The sequence below is a fragment of the Triticum aestivum genome, chromosome 5A (genome assembly GCF_018294505.1).
Source record: "Triticum aestivum cultivar Chinese Spring chromosome 5A, IWGSC CS RefSeq v2.1, whole genome shotgun sequence".
Classification (NCBI taxonomy): Eukaryota; Viridiplantae; Streptophyta; class Magnoliopsida; order Poales; family Poaceae; genus Triticum; species Triticum aestivum.
In genome coordinates this window covers 174,235,072-174,246,567 of record NC_057806.1, presented here as the reverse complement: position 1 = coordinate 174,246,567, position 11,496 = coordinate 174,235,072, and the positions used below count along the sequence as shown (strand labels likewise).

The following is an 11,496-nucleotide window of genomic DNA, read 5'->3' as shown; positions in this document are numbered from 1 at the left end:
AGTGAGAGAACTTAGGCGAGTACTGGACTGCAGCTAAGCCCCCGAGTGGGAGGACTGCTCTCCACTCGGTAGGATTTTTTCAAACTTAGGCGAGTACCTGACTGCAGCTAGGTCCTCAAGTGAGAGAACTTAGGCGAGTACTGGACTGCAGCTAGGTCCTCAAGTGAGAGAACTTAGGCGAGTACTGGACTGCAGCTAAGCCCCCGAGTGGGAGGACTGCTCTCCACTCGGTAGGATTTTTTCAAACTTAGGCGAAACGGATTCGCAGCTAAGCCACCCACTAGGGGATTTCATTCGCAAACAGAAAACAATAACAATCACTGGGAAAATTATAACGCTCTTGTCTTTGAAAAATAAACTACAGGAGTTTTTTCTTATTACATCTCATCCGAGTGAGGATTCAAGTATAAAAGGGGCGGAGAAGCTCCGCATTCCAGGCTCGCGGCTCATCAATCTGGCGATCGACATTGTAGAGGTGGTATGCTCCATTACGAAGGACTCTGGTGACTATGAAGGGGCCTTCCCAAGTAGGGGCGAGTTTGTGTGGTTTCTGATGATCCACTCGGAGGACTAAGTCTCCCTCTTGGAAGGCTCGACCCTTCACATTTCTGGCATGGAATTGACGCAAGTCTTGTTGGTAGACGGTCGATCGGATCATGGCCATTTCTCTTTCTTCTTCCAGGAGGTCGACTGCGTCCTGCCGGGTTTGTTCTGCTTCATCTTCAGAGTAGAGCTCGACTCGGGGAGCGTTGTGAAGCAGGTCACTCGGCAAGACTGCCTCGGCTCCGTAGACCAGAAAGAATGGGGTTCTTCCGGTCGATCGGTTTGGGGTTGTCCTCAATCCCCAAAGGACTGATGGAAGCTCGTCGACCCATGCACCTGCTGCGTGCTTCAGATCGCGCATCAACCGGGGTTTCAGTCCTTTGAGAATTAGGCCGTTTGCCCTTTCTGCTTGCCCATTCGACTGGGGGTGAGCGACCGAAGCATAGTCGACTCGGGTGCCCTGAGAGGCGCAAAAGGCCCTGAATTTGTCAGAATTGAAGTTTGACCCATTGTCAGTGATGATGTTGTGCGGAACTCCATATCTAAATATCAACCCTCTGACAAAACTGATAGCAGTGCAAGCGTCAAGATTCTTGATAGGCTTGGCTTCAATCCATTTGGTGAACTTGTCGACTGCTACTAGCACATGAGTGAAGCCGCTCCTGCCTGTTCTCAGTGGTCCAACCATGTCCAGCCCCCAAACAGCGAAGGGCCAGACGAGTGGAATGGTTTTCAGGGCTGACGCGGGCTTGTGCGACATATTGGAGTAATACTGACATCCTTCACATTTGTCGACTATCTCTTTTGCCATTTCATTGGCTCTTGGCCAGTAGAATCCCGCTCGGTATGCTTTAGCCACAATGGTCCGAGAGGACGCATGGTGACCACAGGTCCCCGAGTGGACATCATCAAGGATCATCCGACCTTCTTCTGGTGTAATACACCTCTGACTGACTCCAGTCGCGCTTTCTTTATATAACTGTCCTTTTATGACTGTAAAGGCCTTGGATCGTCGGACGATCTGTCGAACCTCTTCTTCGTCCTGTGGGAACTCTTTCCTTAGGATGTATGCTATGTACGTTACTGTCCAGTCGGGAGTGATGACCAAGACTTCCATGATCAGGTCGACTACAGCTGGAATTTCAACTTCAGTCGGATCCATGACGCTTTTTGGCTGCGGGGCCTCTTCACTGAAGGGATCCTCCTGAACTGATGGTATGTGAATGTGTTCCAAAAACACATTGCTGGGGATGGCTTCTCGTTTGGAACCTATTTTTGCCAGATCATCAGCTGCTTGATTTTTCAGTCGGGGTATATGGTGAAGCTCTAACCCCTCAAATTTTTTCTCCAGCTTTCTCACTGCATTACAATAACCAGTCATGGCTGGACTTCTGACGTCCCATTCTTTCATCACCTGATTAACCACTAAATCTGAGTCGCCATAGACCATGAGGCGACGGACGCCGAGTGAAATGGCCGTGCGCAACCCATACAAAAGTGCTTCGTATTCTGCCTCGTTGTTGGAGGAATCAAAGTGGATTTGAAGAACATAACTGAGTTTATCTCCTCTGGGGGAGACCAACACTACTCCGGCACCGGAACCATTCAGCATCTTGGAACCGTCGAAGAACATGGTCCAATGCTCCGAGTGAACCTGAGGCGGCAGCTACTGTTCAATCCACTCGACGACGAAATCTGCGATTGCCTGGGACTTAATAGCTTTCTTTGCCTCAAACTTGATATCTAGAGGAAGGAGTTCAATCGCCCATTTTGCCACTCGACCGGTTGCATCCCTGTTATGCAGGATCTCTGACAATGGAGCGTCACTAACGACTGTAATGGAATGATCAGAGAAGTAATGAGCAACTTTCTTTATGGTCATATAAATCCCGTATACAAGCTTCTGATAATGAGGATATCTTTGATTCGACGGGGTCAAAACTTCAGAAATATAATATACTGGGCGCTGAACTTTGAAGGCTTTTCCTTCTTTCCGCTCGACCATAAGTACCGTACTGACGACTTGTCCTGTGGCTGCAATGTAAAGCAGCAAAGGCTCTTTACTGATTGGGGCAGCAAGCACCGGCTGGGTGGAGAGCAGAGCTTTGAGCTCTGCAAACGCTGCATCAGCTTCAGGAGTCCACTCGAACTTGCCGGACTTCTTCATCAATCGGTAAAGGGGCAATGCCTTTTCACCGAGACGAGATATGAATCGACTTAAAGCGGCCAAGCAACCAGTAAGCTTCTGGACATCATGCACTCGCACAGGACTTTTCATTCGGAGTATAGTGCCGACTTTTTCTGGATTGGCGTCGATTCCCCGTTCGAAAACGAGAAAACCGAGTAATTTTCCGCCAGGAACTCCGAATGTGCACTTTGATGGATTAAGCTTGATATCATACCTCCTGAGGTTGGCAAAGGTTTCAGCAAGGTCAGTCAGCAGGTCGGAACCCTTCTGTGACTTGACCACAATATCATCCATATACGCCTCCACATTCCGACTGATTTGAGTGAGCAAACACTTCTGAATCATCCTCATGAATGTGGCCCCGGCATTCTTGAGGCCGAATGGCATGGTAACAAACAGAAGCACCCGAATGGAGTGATGAAAGCTGTTTTGATCTCGTCAGGTCCGTACAGACGGATCTGATGGTACCCGAAATAGGCGTCTAAAAAAGACAATCGCTCACATCCCGCAGTTGAGTCGACTATCTGATCGATGCAGGGGAGAGGAAAATGATCTTTCGGGCAGGCCGGATTGATATGTTTAAAGTCAATGCACATACGAAGTGACTTGTCCTTCTTGGGGACCATAACAACATTGGCGAGCCACTCGGAGTGGTAAATTTCTCGGATGAACTCCGCTGCTAAGAGCCGAGCCACCTCCTCGCCAATGGCCTTTCTCTTCTGGACGGCGGACCGCCGGAGATGTTCCTTGACAGGTTTTACTTTTGAGTCGACTCTCAGGCGATGCTCAGCCAGCTCCCTGGGAACACCTGGCATGTCAGAAGGCTTCCATGCGAAAATGTCCCAGTTCTCACGGAGGAACTGAATGAGCATTTCTTCCTATTTGGAGTCGAGTGTTGTCGAGATATGAGTCGGAGCAGCGCCGGGATCGGTCGGGTGGATGTGAGCTGTCTTCGTATTGCCAGTCGACTGAAAAGCCGATTCTGTGGCGGGCTTCTTGGCTCGCAACAAATCACTCGGGTCTGCAGTCTTCTGGTATTCCTGCAACTCCACCACTGCCATCTGAGTATCAGCAATCTTCGAACCTTTCTAAAAACATTCTTCCGCTTTCCCGATTGCCCGTAATAATGATCACACCTTTGGGGCCAGGCATCTTCAATTTGAGATACACATAACATGGTCGGGCCATGAAGCGTGCATAAGCCGGCCTGCCCAAAATAGCGTGGTAGACACTCTGGAAGTCTACAACTTCAAATGTCAACTTTTCTTTGCGGTAATTCTTGGAATCACCGAAAACCACATCAAGAACAATCTGGCCGAGTGATTCAGCCTTCTTCCTAGGAATGACTCCATGGAAACTCATGTTGCTAGCACTGAGTCTGGACATCGGAATGCCCATCCCTTTTAACGTCTCAGCATATAATATGTTCAAACCATTGCCACCATCCATCAAGACTTTGGTCAGTCGAGTGCCTTCAACCACTGGGTCGACCACCAGAGCTTGCCATATTCACCTCAGGGGTGGCAATATGCGTTGGGTGATCGGACTGGTCGAACGTGATGGCAGTCTGAGACCATTTCAAATAACTTGGTGTTGTCGGAGCAACCATATTCACCTCTCGGTTGATGACTTTCAGTCGACTTTTGCTCTCAACATCAGCAAAAATCATTAGGGTGGAATTGACTTGGGGGTATCCATCGTCGCTATCTTCTTTGTCCTCAACTCTGTCTGACTCCTTTTCTTTATCTTTGGGCTGCTTGCCCTGGAACTGCTGGATCAAGAATCGACACTGTCGAGTGGTGTGTATTGGGTAAATAAAATTACCCTCTTCATCTTTCTTGATGTGGACGAGGCACGAAAAATCCAACACGTCATTTCCGTCCTAGTCTTTAACTTTCTTGAGGTTCCAAGGTCCTTTGAGTTTCCCCTTAAACTTTCCTTGAGTCACAGCCAAAGCTTCCCCAGGAGCAGCTGGCTCGGCTTTCCGCTTCTGTTTCCGATTGGAGTTTCCTCCGGTTTCTTGGACGACTGACTTCAGCTTGCCACTCCGGAGTCGATCTTCATCTTCTCCATTAGCGTACTTGATGGCAATCTCCATCATTCGGTTCAGAGACATATCTCCGGTTCGACCGAATTTCAGATTCAGTTCTCTGTACTTGACGCCTTCTTTTAAGGCACAGACTGCCTAGTGGTCAGGTACATTCTCTACCGTGTGATGCAACGTGATCCATCTCTGGATGTAATCCCTCAAGGTTTCATTCGGCTTCTGCACGCAGGACCGCAGTTCCGTCAACCCTGCCGGTCGTTTGCATGTTCCTTCAAATGTGGTGACAAACACTCGGGCAAGATCTTCCCAAGTGTAAATGCTGCTGGGTGCTAACTGGTTCAACCACGCTCTGGCCGAGCCCTCCAACATGAGAGGCAGGTGCTTCATGGCCACCTCATCATTGTCGCCGCCAATCTGGACAGCCACTCGGTAGTCTTCAAGCCAAGTATCGGGTTTGGACTCGCCAGTGAACTTGCTGACTCCAGTCGCCAACCTGAAGTTGGGAGGAATCACAGCGGCCCTGATGGCCCTACTAAAGCACTCTGGCCCCGAAACATGTGCTCTGCTGCTGGTAGGAGCATCTCTGTCATGTCCTTCCCGGTGAGCTCTGTTCCTGTCAACCAAACCTTGAACGAGAATGGATCTCGTATCGAAGCCTGGCTCCCTGGAGTCGACTGGAATCCTTTGCCCAACACTACGAGGGCGCCTAACATCCCGTTGTTGAGGCGCATACGACCCGCTCCTCGGGGGAGGGGTGGACACTCGACGTCGATCATCACGATCGAATCGGTGATCATATTGCTCATGGTTACCATGCTGATTATGCCGGTCCCCATGTCCTTCACGCCTCGGGGGCGATCTTGGGTTATGAGCCGACTGGACTGTGTCTGCGGCAACGGATCTACTGTGAATCCTGTTCCGCGACTGAGAAACAGCGGAATTCTGGTCTCCTGCTGCCCGGAGCAACGCTCTGATCTACAGCAAGCCTCTGCCAGCCTCCGACTGGGAAAGCTGAATCGACTCTGCTATGCGGGCTGCAGCTGCTAAATTCTGAATCGGAGTTCAATATACCTGCGGGGGCGGGAAGAGCTGACGTCGACTGGATTCGGGAACCCGTTGTCGTGCACGCTCGTCGAGTGCTCGCTGGAGGTTCTCTAGTCGAGTGCGCTCGGCCAAGTTTGCCAAGCGCGCGTCCTCCAAGGCGCGAGCCTCGGGGGTTTCTCCAATGATAGGAGTGTGTAATGCATCCATGTTCCGGCGGCGAAGTTCTCTCTACAGCGACGTGAGAGGCTCGGGAAGATATTCCTCATGAGGACGCGACGGGTCGCCTCCACCCGCGCCTCCGTCTGTGCGGGGAAAATCGGGAGGACTGGGAGGTCCATCGACCATCAGAACCTCCGCCGCCGGATCGCTGCTGTTGCACTCGGATGCGGTCTCTGCGGAGCCGGTCGACAGGTCGAACAGGTCGTAGAGGGATTCATCGGGCTCGATCGCCGCGACTTGAGGGGGTGGCCGACTGGCGTGCCACCGCGTGTCTCACCCACCGCTGGAGTCTCGACCGACCAGAGCGCTTGCGCGCACGCGCTAAAGTAAGTTGCCCCGCGGACAGGGAGTGCGTCCACGTCGAGCGGAGCCTCCTGAAGCCACGCGGAGTCGTCGGCGATGAACGTGAGCGTGCCGAGACGGATCTCGCGGCCCTCCACCGAAACTCCGCCGAAAACCATGATGATTCGGGTCGAAAAAGATCGCAACTCCTCCAACAAAACGCTAAAACACCTGCCCCACGGTAGGCGCCAACTGTCGTGGTTCTAAGTCTGACAGTGATGTAGGGGACTAAGTATGAAGAGGCAAGACCTTAGCTATAGAGGAGTTGTAGGAACGCAAGATTTACCAGTTCAGGCCCTTCTCGGAGGAAGTAATAGCCCTACGTCTCGGAGCCGGGAGGCGGTCGACTGGATTATGGGTGTGTGAATTACAGGCATGCGAACCCATGTTTCGGAGGAGGGAGGTGGCTTATATAGAGTGCGCCAAGACCCCAGCCGGCCGACGATACAAAGGGTTCAATGTACATTAAGGCAGGGCGTTACTGGTAACGCTAGTAATAAAGTGCTATGATGACCATAAAAGCTACTTAATAACCGACCGTTAGCATGCGGAGTGCCTTTAGGCCACCTGACCGTCGAGTGGCTTGGTCTTGGTCGAGTGATTGCTTCTTGGTCAAGTATCTTCAAGTCTGTCGAGTGAGACGCCTTCAAGTAGATTGAAAGATGATTTCTTCTGGAGATATCCTTGGGTAGGTCAGTTTGGACAGGTCCATGACCCTACCCTAGGTACACAGCTTCATCATTCGGCGCGCATAGAGCTTTGCACCAAGAGAATGAAGCATTAAGCGATCGCATCGATCAACTCACCACCAACATGCGACAATTCAAAGGACGAACAAGAGACTATCTCGACAACAAGCTTTCCAACCACATGGAAGAGCTCGACGCCAAATTGGCAACACAAATGGACGACTTCCGAGCCTTGTTGATCAATCGTTCCTCGACAACGTCATCAACATAATCAAGACGGCGCAAGTCAAGTCGACACTCTTCGGATACATCTTCGGATTCAAGTCACTCAAGACCTCGTTCGCCTCATCATCAAGTTCATGAGGATCGTCAAGAATCATAAAAACCATTCCATGGTAATGGTTTGCAAGGCCACCTTCAAGAGCGCGAACAACAACGTCGACAAGAACAAGCCGCGATGGACCAAGAGCAAGCTCCAATACGCCAAGTAAACCAAGATGGCGACGCCCTTCGACAAGAGCAACAACGCCGTGACAAACAAGCCCTTGAAACCCAACGTGCTCTAAATGAAGCAACCCAAGCCGTCAGCGCACGCAACCAAAAACAAGAAGAGGCCATTCGACGAGAGTGACAAGAAGAAGCCACACACCTCGAGGAGCGCCAAGAAATGAGAAATTGTGCAAGAATCCCACGACCTCAATGTCAAGCTAATCAAGCGGAGCACGAGGAACAAGCGGTCGAAGACCCTCAACCAAGGCAAGAGCGCCATCACAATAGACCCGCACGCATTGAAGAACAATGCCACGACAGGCTCAAGTTCACCATGCCTAAGTTCTCCGGAAGCAATGATCCCGAAGACTACCACCCAGACTACCTCCATTTCGTCGCATCGAACATAGCATCGACCTCGTCCCTGGCGCACCCCTACCGAATAAGGCACCATATCACGTCAACCCTGAAGAAATACAAAGGCAAGTACAACATCTCATTGACAATGGGCATGTACGTGAGAGCTTAAGTCCTTGTGTCGTTCCGGTTATTCTTGTGCCTAAGAGGGATGAACTTTTCACATGTGTTCTGATTGTTGTCCCATCAACGCTATCACCATTCGCTATAAGCATCCCATTCCACGCCTTACAATATGCTACATGAGCTTACCGAGCCACCATTTTCTCAGAAATTGATCTTAAAAGTGGCTATTACCAAATTCGCATTCAAGAGGGTGATGAATGGAAAACCACTTTCAAAACCAAGTTTGGCTTGTATGAGTGGTTAGTAATGCCTATGGGCTTATCCGAAGCACCTAGCACTTTCATGCGTGTGATGCATGATGTTCTTCGCAAATACATTGGCATATTTGTTGTGGTCTACTTTGATGATATACTTGTGTTTAGTTTATCTCTAAAAGATCATGTCAACCCATCTTAGGGTCGTTTTGCAAACTCTTAGAAACGAGCGACTTTATGCTAATATGGAGAAATGCACTTTCGGTGTTGACAAGCTTGTTTTCTTGGGTTTTGTTGTGTCTTCTAAGGGTGTTCATGTAGATGAAGCTAAAATTGAAGCTATTAAAACTTGGCCACAACCAACCAACTTGCAACAAGTGTGTAGCTTCCTTGGTCTAGCCAGTTTTTATCATAGATTCGTTAAGGACTTTAGCACTATTGCATCACCATTACACGCATTGAGTAAGAAGAATGCATCATTTGTTTGGGGACCATCCCAAGATACCGCATTTCATGAGCTTAAGAATTTGCTTACACATGCTCCATTGCTTGCATTGCCCAATTTTGATAAAGCTTTCGAAGTGCATTGCGACGCTAGTGGTAATGGCATAGGAGGTGTGTTGATGCAAGAGAAGCACCCAATAGCTTTAGCAAGAGACTTTCCGGAGCGCAACTTAACTATCCCATTTATGACAAAGAGTTATAGCTTTAGTGAGAGTCTTGCATGTGTGGGAGCATTATCTTCGTCCTCGTGAATTTGTCATCCATACGGATCATGAGACACTTAAATACCTTAAAGGTCAAACAAAATTGAATAAGCGACATGCCAAATGGAGTGAGTTCATTGAGTCATTTCCTTATGTCATCAAGTATATCAAAGGTAAGAAAAATGTTGTGGCGGACGCTCTTTCCCGCAAGTGCATGCTTGTAACTCAACTTGAATTGAATGTCATAGAATTTGGGCACATAAAAGACTTGTATGCGCATGATGTTTCATTTGCCATTCCTTATGCAAAATGTCTAACGCATAACACTTGGGAGCCATATTATATAAAGGATGATTATCTAATGAGAGCTAACAAGCTTTGTATCCCCGAGTCTTCTCTTCGTTTGTTGCTTTTGCAAGAGGCTCACGGTGGAGGACTCATGGGACACTTTGGACGCGACAAGACATTCCTACGCTCTCCAAGAACTACTTTTGGCCCAAGATGTTTCATGACGTCTCACGCTACACCAACTGATGCTCTACATGTCGCAAAGCTAAGTCTAAAGCTCAATACCATGGTCTCTATATGCCACTTCCTATTCTATATCACCCATGGGAAGATATTAGTATGGACTTTGTGCTTGGTTTGCCTAGAACTCAAATGGAAAAGATTCGGTATTTGTTGTTGTGGACCGTTTCTATAAGATGGCACACTTTATTCCATGTAACAAGATAGACGATGCTTCACATGTTGCAAATCTCTTTTGTAGGGAAATCTTGCGCCTACATGGAGTGCCCAAGACTACTATGTCGACCACGATGTCAAGTTCCTTAGCTACTTTTGGAAGACCCTATGCGCCAAGCTCGGAATCAAGCTACTCTTCTCTTCGGCAACCATCCACAAACCGACGGCCAAACAGAGGTCACCAACCGAACGCTGTCGTCTCTCCTCCGCGTGTTGATCAAAAAACATCAAGGAGTGGGAGGAGTGTTTACCCATCGCCGAGTACGCCTACAATGGAGCAAGACACTCTACTACCGGCAAGTCCCCCTTCGAGGTCGTCTATGGATTCAATCCATTGTCCCCATTGAACATTCTACCGCTACCTCTACAAGAGCGCATCAACATGGACGCGAGTGCACAAGCGAGCTATCTCAAAAAGGTGCATAAAGATGTAAGACAAGCAATCGAGCGCCAAGTCCACCGCCTCGCGACCAAGCTCAGCATCAACAAGCAACCCATGATATTCAACATTAGAGATCTTGTGTGGCAACACCTTCACAAGGACCGCTTCCCCAACGAGCGCAAGTCCAAGCTACTACCTCAGCCAACGGACCCTTCAAGGTGATCGCATGCTACAACGATAATGCCTACAAGATCGACATACCACGAGACAAGTACAACGTGAGCGACGTCTTCAACGTCAAGGATCTCTCTCCCTACCATGGTGATGAGGTTTTCGATCCGAGGTCGGATCTTTCCGGACGGGATGATGCAGAGCATCCTACGGTCATCCCCATGGACCTACCTACGTCTCCCCAAGTGCCAAGTGGACCGATGACACAAGCACGTGCAAGAGCTCTAGAGACCGAGGTGACATCTCTCCTTAGTGATATTCCGTATGATCCACATGAGACATAGCTACTACCTAAACACAGAATGCTATGCGTGCTTAGGTACCAAGAATACTCTCCCGGAGATGGGAGATGCTCGTGATGATGGACAAGTCCTACATGGACGAATGAGCATGACGAGAGGAACCGGAGAAAGGCTATAGGCCCCGGACATCCAGCCCGTGGAGATGTCAACCACAGCAACAGCACAGCCGAAGAGCACCTACAATCATCGAACATCTGGCCCGACAGCCTCGGACATCCGACCCCTCCTGTACAGAGAGCAACAGGAATACGCTCCCGCCAGCCCGGACATCCGACCCCAGTCTGCACGCAGTGAATAGGCCAAAGGCCCATGTATCCCTCCAACTCGCCCCAACTTGTACTAACAATATATATAGACCTCTCCCCTCTCCATCTAGGGTTAGCAATGTGATAGCTCATTAGAGATAGAGCTTTGCTCATCCACTTATCCCCCACTCCTTTGGAGACCGAGACCTCCTAAGGAAAAGATCCCCCAAGTGGATTCAAGACCCCTCTTGAGGGAAGATCCCCCTAGTGGATTCAAGACCCCTCATGAGGGAAGATCCCCCTAGTGGATTCAAGACCTTTCCCTCACAGATTGGGATGAACTAGTTACCATGTATCCTTCCTTGTTGACTTTGGATCTTGTATCTCCCCTTTGTGTATGTGGATTTAGCACATGTGTGATTGGATCTTGTTGATTTGAGTGTTTTCCTCTCTTGTGTTCATCGTGTTCTTCGGGAATTCCCCTCCAAATCGTGAAAGATCAGCCATTAGGGTTCCGCCCTACATCACTAGGGGTCCTTTATAAATGACCAAGACTACCCTTCAAAAGAGGAGATGGGAGAGTAGAA

The 11,496-nt window shown here is 49.4% G+C and overlaps 1 protein-coding gene across 4 annotated transcripts in view; it reads right to left on the bottom strand.

Annotated features, from left to right (window-relative positions):
- The window catches only part of LOC123102744 (fructose-bisphosphate aldolase-lysine N-methyltransferase, chloroplastic), a 36,669-nt gene that overhangs the window by 7,561 nt on the left and 17,612 nt on the right, over positions 1-11,496 (bottom strand). The window lies entirely within an intron of this gene.